The following is a 13,789-nucleotide window of genomic DNA, read 5'->3' on the forward strand; positions in this document are numbered from 1 at the left end:
TCCCTCCTGTGTGTGTATATATTTATATAATTTTTTTGTTAATTTGATTTATTTAATTTTTGTCTATTCTTTCTATTTATTTATATATTTTTTTATTTATCTAATCATTATTTTTATCTATTTAAATTTTTTATTATTTATATTTATTTATTCATTCTTTTTTATTTATTTTAATTCATTCTTTTTATTTGTTCTTTGTTTTTATTTATCTATTTTACTTATTTATTTTATTTATTATTTTATCAATTTTTGATTTTTATTTATTCTTTTTATTTATTTTACTTATTTGCTATTTTTATAATTTTTTAGATTTATTTATTCTTTTATTTTTTATTTATTCTTTTATTTTTTATTCATTCTTTTTATTTATGTTCATTCTTTTTATTTATTTATTTGACAAATTTTCTATTCTTTTTGTTCTTTTATTTATTCTTTTTATATATCTATTTATTCTTTTAGTTTTTATTTAGTTATTTTACTTATTTACTGTTCTTTTTTATTTATTTGTTCCCTCTAGTTATTTATTTATATATTTATTCGTTATTATTTATCTATTTTTATTGTATTTATTATTTTATAAAAAAAATTTATATTTATTTATTTACTTTTTTATTTATTTTTGTCTTTGATTTATTTTTTATTTGTTCTTTTTTTATTTACTTTACTTATTTTTAGAAGGTCACGGGTTTGAGCCCCGGCTGGGTCAGTTGGCATTTTTGTGTGGAGTTTGCATGTTCTTCCTGTGTTGGTGTGGGTTTCATCCGGGTGTTCTGGTTACCCCAACAGTCTAAAGACATGCGGTACAGGTGAATTGGATAAGCTAAAGTTTCCATAATGTATGTGTTTGAATTTAAATGCAAGAATGTATGGGTGTTTCCTAGTGTTCTGTTGCGGCTGGAAGGGCATCTGCTGTGTAAAACACATGCAGGATTAGTTGGTGGTTCATTTCAGTGGACTAAGCCGAAAAGAAAATGAATGAATTAACTTATTTTCTATACATTTTATTTATTCTTTTTATTTCTTTTTATTTATCTATTTATTATTTTAGATATTTTTTATTTTATTATTATTAGAATTTTTTATATTATTTATTATTTTTATTCTTACATTTATTTGTTTGTTTTATGTATTTGTTATTTGTTATTAAAATTTTTTGTATTTATTTTTGTATTGTTGTTATTTCTTATTCTTTTAATTATTGTTGTTATTATTATTATTATTATTACTTATTTTTATTGTTATATATATATATATATATATATATATATATATATATATATATATATATATATATATATATATATATATAATTTATATATTAATTTATTTTTATATATTTTCTTATTATTTTTAATGTTATTTCTCTGTTAAATATCTAATATTTAATAATAATAATAATAATAATATACTATATATAATATACATGATATATTCATATTATTAATACTTATTTAAAAGTATACATTTTTGCAATAAAACAAATTTTACTTTTGTGCTTTGTATATAAAATTTGTAAAGTATATAATATGACCCATATAATACATTGTGTTTCTATTAAGGAGTTAATTACTTAAATATTTATTCCCGCCACAATATTTTTCTTTTCTAGCAAATCAAACTTTACACACAATTCCTGAAATCTTCGAGAGGCTAATAATGGTCTGTCGAGTGGGCTGAGCAATATGAAATTTATTATTGTATGGATGAGCACAGAAAAGCTTGAAACAGAAGTAAGATGCGTGGCGTGTTAGATGGTTTTGTGAATGGACTCTACTGAGCGGTGAATGGTCTGTTTGGCCGCTGGGTTATTTTGATCACGTCGGGTCCGGTGTGCAGCAGTGGGTCCGGTGTGTCTTTATATGAGCTCAGGATACATACATGCATAAAGAGTACAGGCTTTAAATTAGATGAAATGCTCAGGACATGCACTAATATGTCCATTGTATTGAACACAGGGTCTGAAGGGGTTAAAAGAGAGGTTTGTGAGTGGTGAGCTCATTAAACACTTATTTAAAGTATTTACAAATAAGCATCTTCATTGGTTACAGAATTCATAAACTGTATTGGTTATGACCAAGATCAACTGATGCGCTAGGCATTTAAGTTGGAAATGGCTTGAGTTTGGGGGAAAAAAGAAAGAAAAGAAAAGCAGGAGTTGCTGATGTCAGCACATGTCTCGGCTCTCTCTGTGTTTAGTGGGACCAAACAGGCCGAAAACGGAGCGCTCCCAGACACACACACACACACACACCCTCTCTTCCTCTTTTAGCTTTTCTCCAGCAGATCTTTCAGCCCGTGCCGGCGGCAGCGCATGGGAACTGTTAGCATGCACCATTTGTTTCCAGTCTGTTGGGTTCAGCCGGTGCAAAGATTTACAAGCGTTAAAAGGAATATTTCACCCAGATATTGAATTATGTCATTTCCTCACGCTCATGTCATCCCAAACCCGTATGATTAGAAAAGCACGAGTGGTTTCACTTTTTCCAGAGAGCTCGCGTGCATCTATATTTGAAATAACGTACTTGAGCTCATAAACATTAACTCGGGCGTGATTATTGAAGTGGTTCTGACATCCCTTCTGAAACGGACAAATGTGAGATTGAAGTGTGAAAAAAGGAGCAAACGATTCTTTCAGCAACCTAAAAGATGAACAAACTGCCATGTTTAACTATTATCATCCCCTTTTAGACTATTATGAACTCGAGAATGACGGAGTTACTCTCTAACAGAGTTTACATGTGCTGGTGTAGATTTAAGATGCAGATGAGAGGTTTGCACTGACTGTGCACTGGATATTTCGTGTTGTTTTTGAACCCAAATAAGGACTAAATGTATGCTGTGTGTAGTTTTTCTGTAATTGGTAACATATCGGAGACTGTAATGCTGTGTTCACACCAGACGCAGAACGCACGGATAAATAGCCGTGTGAACATTTGAGTTAACTCGCTTCATACGCGTGTCAAACCCCGCTTCATTCGCGTGTCAAATTCACATCAGAACAGACGCGGATTCGCGTGATGGGCTGGGCTTCTGTCTGCCCGAAGACTCTAGCTTCATAGCTCAATGGCTAACATGGATTTTATGAAGAAAATAACAGTGTGTATGTGCTTTATGAAGACTGAAAAACAGCGTTGATACGTTTAGGGTCGTGTCTGAGTCCACTACATTCTTTCAGAGGTGCATTCAGCTCTGTGAGCTCATAAACTCCTCCAGAAACTTAACCTGGATGACGGAGGCTTTCAGCGGTGCTTCTGACTGAGCCAAGCCGAGTTTGATGACTTGTTGTCGGTGAAGGCCTGTAGGATTTCCCTCGGAACACCAACAACAGGTTCTACATCACAATCACGCCCCCACAAGAGCAAGCTTCTGATTGGTTAACGTGGCGCGAATGTACGCTGAAGTTCAGATTTTCGAAATCGAGAGATTCGCGCGAAACGCTCGTTAAGCGCGTCAAATGCGCAAAACGCTCAATTCGCCCCACGCCATTCGCGCAATTTGCGTTATTCGCGCCGCGCCATTCGCGCGTATCGCGCTGCAGGATGTCTATTCGCGCGTTTGCATTGACTTAACATGTAAATCACTCGCGCTTGATGCGCATGCCGCGTCTGGTGTGAACGCAGCATTAGGGTCTGCATATGTTCATATTTGATGCATTTATTTATTTTATATAGTTGCAGACGTTATAGTAGGCTATTTCACACTTTTCATTGATCTGCAGTTATAACTAAGGGCATTTATGATGAAAATCATCTTTTTGGAGCTATTTTAGAGAGAACTGTGTGTAGGTATAGTGTGTCCACAGTCATATTGGGGTGATATAAAGACAATAAGTCTTTTTTTTTTTTTTAAATTTCCTGACCTTAAAATAGACTCCAAAACCTTCCCATTTTGAGGCTGACCGCAACGTGACATGGAAGTGTGGTTTCCCCGCCCACCGAATTGATTGACAGCCACATATTAGCATGTCTCCGTTGCAACGTTTATAATCAAGTCAACCAGAAAGGACGTATGCAAAGCAACCTGGATTAAAAGATCTGTTCAGCTCTCTGTGATCATCAATCATCATCAAATATGATCAAGACAGGGCTCAACAGTGCACCATTTCGCTCGCATTTGCGAATAAAAATAGACGTGTGCAAACGGGAACATTTATTTAGTCGCTCATGTGCGATTTTATTTTAATGAGGTTGATTTAATGACTCACTCGGCCATGGTAAAACAACATGCTCTTCACACTAATTTGTGTAATATAATGTTGGAAATCTATTTTGACTGTAGCACGCTGACGCTGTCAACAGCAGCACTTCTCTAAGTTCCTGGTTTCTTTACTTCACGTCAAAAGATCTTTACATTGTTTTGAATGCATTGCTAAGCAACGCATGGCACCAAATGGCGGCGTCGCACATCGTGTGAGGCTCATCAAAAAAAACGTCTACAATTCGACCATGGATGGCATATCGTGGCGAATCCAGTGTAAGACCCAATTCAACATAAGCGCTTCCCACACAGACTTTACCTGGTCGGCCCGGTTCTGTGTTTGCGAGAAACTGACAATACTCTGCCACAGACTCGCATTCTCTGCACGCAGACGCAGAGAGACACAGAACTGCTGTTCTGACTTTGGTTACTTAGTAGCTTTGAGAAGAGCGCTATACTTTTATTTACAAAACATATGCACAGTAATCTGTCCTGGCTAAAGGTCCCAGATCACCAGATACCTACACATAATTAGGGGAGGTTATCTCCCATTAAAGCAATGTTATTGTATAAAAATGATAATTAAACTATGTTAATGCAAAAGAAAGCAGGTAAAAAAAAATGGGAGTGTCTGTCTTACCGCTAAGATCGACCTGCATTTGGCGGGTTGATGGGTGTTAATGTCAAGCCCTGGTCATAACGATGTGTTTGTTTCCATGCGATTCTGCAAAGCTGTCGGTTTGCAGCAAGCCTTCTTGTCAGGAGAGCTGTACGAGATTTGGAGAATGGCAAACTTTGTCTTTTATCAGTGGAGTTCGCTACATTCACACACATCTCCCTTATATATGTGCCACTGTTTTCACACACGTTGAAAATCCTCCAGATTACCGGCAGTGATAGATGGAATAGATAGGGCAAGAGACCTGCTGCACTGCTATCCACTGTGTCTGCATTCAGACCCGGGATTCAGGTGGAGAAAGCAAACTGTGGGTGTGTATATGAAATTATGAATAACGTCTATAGCAGGGCATTAAATTAAATTACTGTTTTTTTTTTTTTTTTTTTTTTTTTGCATTTTAAATTTGAAGACCATAAAATCATGCGTCTCCTTACAGTTTCCGTCTCATTTTGTGAGCCAACAACCAGTTGTTCGCTCTCCTCTTTTTCTGCTGCTCTGCCGGCCACGCCCACTCCTGCCTTTGCTCACAGAGCTTCACGCCCATCATGAAGCAATTTTTTTTTTTTATTTGGAAGTAGACTTAAACCAAAAGAGGGGGGTTTCATAGCCATTAAAGGCCACTTAATATAAAGTGAGACCAAAAAAAATGGACTACTAAAGCAATATACGGGAAATGTCATGCATAATCTCTAGTGTTATTGTGTCCATTTGATGCTGTTGTTGTTGTTTACAGACTCTTTATCTGCAGGAAATAAGTGTTTGGTGTAGTTACTGCTGTTATTGTCAGATTTGAGCAGTTTGATATCTCGGCACATTCTCCATCTGTCCTGCCGCTTCTGCACCTGTTGCTTTTCCAAGAGAAAATTCTCTAAATGCGAGAAATGGAAATGTTGTCCGCCTGCCATGGCTTAAGACAGCTGATCGGGATATTGCCATTTGTCCAGCTGTGAACTCGCTCTTTGGGTTGACTTTCTCATCTTCCTGTGTCGGCGGTATATCGGGTTTGCTCTGTGACGGCTCTTTGCACTGCTTATACAGTTGAGGTCAGAATTATTAGCCCTCCTGTGAATTTGTTCAGGATGTCCGTGGGGTCTTAAAGTATTAAAAGTTGATAAATCAATGCAGAAAAATTTAAGGTCCTTAAAAAGTATTAAAAAGTCTTAAATTCTATTTTGCAAGGTATTAAACTTGATCAAAATTTTGATTATGCAATGTATGGTTGCATACTAAAGTTTACCTCAATTAAATCTGCGAATATCAGGATACTGTGTAGTTTATAAAATTAATAAAATCCTGCTAAATTTGACATCAATCTGCTTTGTTTATTGCAGTAATCAAGGCAACGTTATTTTTTCTGCAGTTCTGTAGGTGCCAGCTAGATTTAATAGATTTTTTTTATTTAGTTTATGGATTGTGTTATGGTTTTGGATTAATTTCTTTCATTAATATTTAGTAAATATACTGTAATTTAAAATCTTGCAAGTGTTTCTGGTTAAAAACCTAAAGTGGTCATAATGTCTTGATATATGGAGAGTCTTAAAAAAGGTCTTGAGGTATTGAACTGCACTGTCTGATTCCTTTATACTCTGTTGTTTTCTGTTCCAAATATTTCTTAAATCTCGTTTAATTGAGCAAGGAATTTTTCACAGTATTTCCTATAATATTTTTTCTTCTGGAGCAAGTCTTATTTGTTTTATTTCGTCTAGAATAAAAGCAGTTTTTAATTTGTTTTAAAACCATTTTAAGGTCAATATTATTAGCCTCCTTAAACAATATTTGTTTTCTATTGTACAGAACAAACCATTGTTATACAATGACTTGCCTATGTAACCTAACTTTAACCTAGTTAAGCCTTTAAATGTCACTTTAAGCTGAATACAGTATCTTGAAAAATATCTAGTCAAATATTATTCCGTCATCACGGCAAAGATAAAATAAATCAGTGATTAGAGATGAGTTATTAAAACTATTATGTTTAGAAATGTGTTGATAAAATCTTCACTTTGTTAAACAGAGATTGGAGGAAAAAATAAACAGGAAGGCTAATAATTCTGACTTCAACTGCGTCTGTGTATGTGTGTGTTAAAGGACGCGCGGGTGTCATCTTGCCTGCAACTGTTTAAGCTGGTCAGGGGATTAGCGAAAGCTGGGATTAGTTGTAAAGGGCAGAAAGGAAGCCGTCTGATGGTTTAGATTCACACTGGATCTCTTTTCAACCTGATCTGTAAGGGTTGTCGTTCTCTCACGAGTTGCTCTATACAGAAAATCTATTCAGATTTAATTCTCCGTTTTGATGTTTTCTGGTTTCATTGGTTAAATGTTAATACCATAAAAGCTGTTTTATTTTTCTCTATTGTTATTTACAATTTTAAAAAATAGCTGTAAATTGACAGTTTTCCATACTTTGTGATTCATGTTTTTTATTCACTTATTTAGGCTTTTGAATTACATCATGGGCACTTGATCGTTCCTCTCTAGAAGCTTTTAATCAGAGATGCCCAAACTAGGGCCCGCGGACTAAAGTTGGCCCATGGTAACTAGGGTTGCACGGTTTACTGGTACTGGTAGTATCGCGATACTATGGCACCAAAAAACTGCCGGTGCTGCTGTAGTTTGTAAGCGGTAGTATCGTCATTAACAGTATCGTGTACAATAGATAATGTTGCATGTGGAAAAGTCACTAAAATGCTCACACGTTTGTGCAAGCATAGACCATTTTATTTGAATAGTTACTTGAGCCCTTTAAGGTTGCATGTTGGTTAGTTACATAACCTTTTTGGACAACAATTATTCAGCTTTTGGCTGAAAGGAGAAATGACTTCGCTTTTGATTTGATCCTTGTTATCTGAACATGCAGCTCAACTCCTTGTTCAAGCTCTTGTTCTCTCCAGACTGGACTATTGCAACTCTCTACTAGCGGGGCTTTCAGCTAACTCTATCAAACCTCTTCAGCTGCTCCAGAACGCAGCAGCACGAGTGGTCTTTAATGAACCTAAAAGAGCACATGTCACTCCGCTACTCATCCGTTTGCACTGGCTGCCAGTTGCTGCTCGCATCAAATTCAAAGCTCTGATGTTTGCTTACAAAGCGACCTCTGGCTTTGCTTCTTATCTGCTCTCACTTATGCAGATTTATAGGCCCTCCAGAAACTTGCGTTCTGTGAATGAACGTCGCCTCGTGGTTCCATCCCAAAGAGGGAAGAAATCACTTTCCCGAACTTTCGCATTTAATCTGCCCAGTTGGTGGAATGAACTCCCTAACTGCATCAGAACAGCAGAGTCGCTCGCTGTCTTCAAGAAACGACTAAAAACTCAACTATTTAGTCTCCACTTCCCTTCCTAATCTGCAATTGCTTATCTGGTTCTACTGCTAACTTTATAAAAATAAAAAGACTAATGTTTTTCTTCTTACACTTTACATACCTGAAACTTGCCTACAGCACTTATTCGTTGCTCTTATAGTTGTGTAAATTCTCTTAATGGTGTGACGACACATGAAAACTTTCAATTATTTATCCAAAACGCACCAAATTCTATAAAAATAAATTAATTTTTCATGATAGTCTAGTTTGTCTTCTATGTTTTTAGCAACCCTACAGATAGCACCTAGATCAGCAAGGAAGCGAAGCTTCGGGAAACAGGAGCCCAACTCAGATTACCACTAAACCTAATGTGTCTCTTGGCTCGCCGCAGAAAAATACAGCAATACTAATCACCATGTGAGCCGCCCACTTTGCCGTTTCACTCTCCCGCCGAGGTCACTGCCATTCCAGGCCCAAAGCTGACTTTATTTTCAAGTCCTTTTTCCATCATGCACAACAAACAGTTGGAACAAAGAGACCCAAGAGAGCGCCTGCTTCGGTCTGGTCACAGCTGGAGGTGGCCTTGCAAAAAAAAAAAAAATCTGCACAGCGCAGTCAAAATTAATTCGGACCAGGTGAAAACGTCCATTTGTTAGGGATTAAAACTTTGTACCGCTGAGCCCGGCCTCTACCAACGCTGGCTGAGCAAACAGCTTAAAGTCTTATGTTTTTCTAGCATGGAGATAAATATGTTGAGCGTTTACTTTGGATTTTCTGTTAAATTTTTCCGTAAATACTGCTCTGTGTCATGATTTCAGAAGCATCTCATCGAGGACATACCGTCCTGTATTTCTGGAAGATTCACTGGAAGAGGCTTTGATTTGATTTGATTGCTTGGTTTAACAGTGCAGAGAGACATTGCCAAGTTGCTTATCTCATCTCAGAAGTCTACTATCTGCAATGGCGTCGTTCCCTGGTAAAAGTATGTGCAGACAGAGTTTGGTGAAGGCGACGTGTCCTGGCACCTCTGTGGGCATATTCCTGACACATCCCAGCCATGGCCTCATTTCTCCAGGCCGCCACTGAAAACGCCTCATTTTCCGTGTCTAGCTGGCAATTTTCAGCTTATTACACACAGAAAAGAGAAGGATGAGGAAGAAATGCCTTCCAGCACTGCGAGAAATGCCCTACTTCCCCATATAACACTTTTATTTGCACGTGATTTCATTCGCTTGGCTGTGCTGGAGAAAACCTTGCTGAAGTGAAAGTATGGTTACTTGCCAATATAATGTAGTGCAAGTAGAGTAAAAGTATCTGTTGTAAACACAGTAAAAAGTAGCCCTTCTGAAAGTAATACAGCGTCTTGTGAAGTAAATATTCACTTGATGTTTGCTGTTTGCTCAAACTATTTATTTAAAATAAGCTGAAACACAATTGTTGAAGTTTTTTAAGACAACTTAATTGTTTTATGTTCACTACACTTAAATTAGTCAAAACTAATACGTTAACCGTTTTCCTTCATGTTGTCCCAACACAAATCGATTGTGTGGTACCCAGCATTTTTTAGTGTTGGGTTGTGAATATGATTCCAACTTATAAACATTATTATTATTATTATTATAATTATAAATAATAATAATAGTAATACGCTTAAAAATGTAGCGTACATCAGTGCTGTTTTCTTTTAAGGGTGTTTCTAAGTGTATAGGCTGATTTATACGTCTGTGTCAAGCCAAAGTCCCTTTGAGGCAAGTCATTTCAGTGGGCGGCCATCCTTGAAATGCCTCACTGGCATTCTGTCCGAGGTTATGATTACATTACATATTTGGAATAATTAATAAAATCAAGCACAATCGGTCTCATAGTTTTGTTTCTAAACGTTTAAATCAAACAAAATCTAAATTTTTTCAGGTTGCCCGAGCTAATGCACATGCACACCTCGGAAGAAACGAGATCACGACACCAACCTCGTTTATGGCCGTGTTAAACATTATCATCCTCTGAATAATGATCGTCAGGTCATGCTGCTCTTCTGAAGTAATCCACAACTTGGTTTTGATGGCGAAGAAATGACAGCGACATTTTAATGACATGTTTGTGGCCGTTTGAGTAGTTGCTGCCATGTCATGTGCATTTGATAGGATGAACTGTACCTTGGGTTCATTTCTTACAGATTACAAAACAAAAAAACTTTGGTTTTCAAGTACAGTAGGTTAATTTAAAAGTAGAGATTTAAATCGCACGCGTATGATCTATGCAGCCTTCACATGATCGCATACCCCTCGCCGTGGCTGATGCCGACACCTCTCAAAAAAGTAATTGCACGTTGCAATAACGTGTCGCAAGCTCTATGATTGGTCGGCTTGGTAGCGGTGACAAGTATGGGCAGTGATGAGAGCTGCGTGAGTGTTCAAAAGTGTCTAGTGCTGCAAAAGAGCTCCAGATGGAAACTTTTGTTTTGTGTTTGCCTTATGATTAAAGATTTTGCACGTCTGCCAGTTCCCGCCTTTAAATAAGCGAGTTTTAGCTACTTATAGCATTCACAAAAAACAAAACACCAGCGAAAAACTCAACACAGTGGAACATAAATACCTGTTAGCGAGCTAGCGTTTCAGAAGTGTTATTGTGGAACAAAACAAACAGTACACAGAATTAAAAATGCACGACTACATGCAAGGCATGCGCTGTGGGTCACAGTGATCAGTCAACACAGAAGTATAAATCAGCCTTAAGTTGAATCATTTGTCATTCGTGGGCTATACATTTAAATTGAGAGAATTTAATGTGAGAACACGTTACAGTAATATATACATCTACTGCATAATAAATGTACAGAAAGCTGGTTGATGCATTTATACGTGAAGTAAAATCTGAATAACCTAAGGGGCACAAATCTACGCATGTTAATGTTCGGGTTTTTAACACTAAAAAATACAAGATCTGAGCATCCAACAGGTGGAGCTGCAAATCAAGAGAGAATTACACTGATAGAGTACATGCAGTTTGTGTTTGAAAACGTAACATTCTGTAGTGATTAAAGGTTCATGAAACAATTTTTTGGGGGATTTTAACAGATTTGTGTGTGTTTAGCATCAGTAAGACAATGTTAGCACCTGTCGGCTTTAATTGTGGGGGAAAACTAGATATTTTAGAGCTTTTGTCAGCTAATTTCAGCTTCCGGGTTTAAAATGATTTTTGGGGCGGGATCAAAATCGGCGATGTAGCGCAAAACTGCAAATGCAAAGATGACACGTCGGTTTCTCATTATTATTCATAGCAGAGTTTTCTTATCCTATGAGAAGAGCCGGCTTCTTAATTATTCATGCCTGCACGTGCTTTCTAAAGGCAAGGTAGACCTGCCAGTGCCAAGCTGTGAGACAAGGACCAACGGCACACAGTATTTAGCTGTTCATGAAGGGTCGTATGTGTTTGTTTTCATGATCCACGGGGTTTGTTGCATGTTTTTCCCCGCGATGCTGTCAGGGCTGATACAGCAAAGCCGTTTGTGTGCAGCAAGCATTTTTGTTTGGAGAGCAGTACGAGAATTGGAGAATAGCGGACGTTGTCTTTTATTAGTTGAATTCATTTACATTTAGACACATCGCTGAGCTGCTGTGTTCGCCTAAATCCTTCAGATTACCAATAGAGCTAATGGTTAACATAGACAGGGCAAGAGACCTGCTACACTGAGTCTGCATTCAGACCCGGGGATTGAGGGAAATGTCCTTATTTATAGTGTTTATATGAACACGATTATCTTTATAATGATATTGTGGTTACCTGTATATGAAATTTTGAATAACAAATGTAGCAGGGCATTAAATTACTGTTTATTTATTTGCATTTTAACTTTGTAGACTATAAAATCATGCGTCTCCTTACGGTTTGTATCTCATTTTGTAAGCTATCTGACAACTGTTGTTCGCTCCCTTCCTTCTCCCCTGCTGGCCACGCCCACTCCTGCCCTTTGCTTGGGAAGCTCCACGCCCATTACAATGCACCTTTTGAAAAAAATTATGAGGTAGAACTAAACCAAAAGTGGGTGTGTCATGACCTTTTAAAGCCGTGATCACACTGGAGTTTGAGCATGCGATTTCTGTCATACAGTGCTGTGAAAAGGGATAAAACAAGATGATTAGGCAGTAATAAGGAGAGCGATTGTTTTATATTTTACAGTTCTGTAGCGAGAGGTCCCGTTTTGATCATCTTTTGGTCTCATGCAATCGTTTTCACAGTTCAGAGTTCAGCCAGATTGATTTTCGAAATGCAGCAACATGCGAAGCTTGTCGCGCGAGCTTGCATTTCCAGTCCACAGCATTCGCATGGGTATGAATTAGAACTGCACACTATATCGTTTCAGCATCGATATTGCAATGTGCACATCCACAATGAAAACAGCAGGATCCGCAATGTCGAATCAGGAAAATGTAACCATCTTCTACTATTTCATACAATCATGATTTCATTGGCAAGACACGCCGTGGCTCAGTGAGGCGGTGGTTTGTGTGCTGACGGGTTGATTGTGTTAAACTGGGCCATTTGACTGTTGGCCCTGTTCCCTTTGCTGCACCATCTGCTTGAGCCTCTATAGCAGTGGCCTTGGCTTTACCCACGAATACTGCACTGATTCAATTACCGCTGATTGACACCTCCGCGCTCGCATTGTGATGGAAGTTTTGTGAGCTTGTTATTGATAAGCTGTCTGTTTGCTGAATAATGTATTGCTCGGTCACAGGGCCATCCTGTATCTGCATGCACAAAAAGCTACAAGGGCTCCCACATGATTGAAATGTCATTCAGCCATATCCCTTGTGCATTGGTAAAAAATGTAGAATATACTCATATTGCAACATTTGATTAGTTGGTTATTAGCCATTCTGTGAAATTTTAATTCCTCTTCAAATATTTTCCATGTGATGTTTAATGGAGCATGTAAATTTTCACAGTTTTTCCTATTATCCTATTTCACAGTTTTTCCTATTTTCCTATTTATATATATATATATATATATATATATATATATATATATATATATATATATATATATATATATATACAGGGCTCAACAATAAGGGCTGCCCGATGGCCCGGGGCCAGTGTGAGAGGTGCTCGGGACAGTAGACAGAATTGTTACTGGCCCGATCGGGGCAGTGCTGCCTTGTCACTAAATTTTAATAGACGGCAACATGACCGCGACATTAAATTATGAGGCTAAAGGAAATGTCTGTTTCTAACTTTGTGGAAACATTTAAATAGGTACAGCATGACGAAAAAAATGAAGGTGATGTTTTTCTTAGTTTGCCTTCACTTTTAAGTCAGCCACCTTTTGTTTTGCAATAAAATACGTGCACGTTTTCCATACTGCTATATTTTACTGCTAAATATTTTTTCAAATATTTTAATTCTACAACTACTGACATTATTTTCATTCATTCATTTTCTTTTCGGTTTTGTCCCTTTATTAATCTGGGGTCGCCACAGTGGAATGAACCGCCTGACATTATTTCGTGAAACAATTTTTAATATATTTGGCTAACTTTTTTATTTCTTTTATGGGGCCAGTGAAAATTTTGGCAGGGCAAGTAAAAATCTGAACCACTGGTCCAATCGGG

General features: G+C 37.2%; 1 protein-coding gene and 1 long non-coding RNA gene across 3 annotated transcripts in view; both read left to right on the forward strand.

Annotated features, from left to right (window-relative positions):
• Nucleotides 1-13,789, forward strand: part of chsy1 (chondroitin sulfate synthase 1) — a 185,370-nt gene that overhangs the window by 55,947 nt on the left and 115,634 nt on the right.
• On the forward strand, nucleotides 1,850-8,266 carry LOC141375296 (uncharacterized). The gene is made up of 2 exons (XR_012383116.1): nucleotides 1,850-5,044; nucleotides 5,098-8,266. It is a non-coding gene; the product is annotated as an uncharacterized lncRNA (long non-coding RNA).

Source organism: Danio rerio, chromosome 7 (genome assembly GCF_049306965.1).
Source record: "Danio rerio strain Tuebingen ecotype United States chromosome 7, GRCz12tu, whole genome shotgun sequence".
Classification (NCBI taxonomy): Eukaryota; Metazoa; Chordata; class Actinopteri; order Cypriniformes; family Danionidae; genus Danio; species Danio rerio.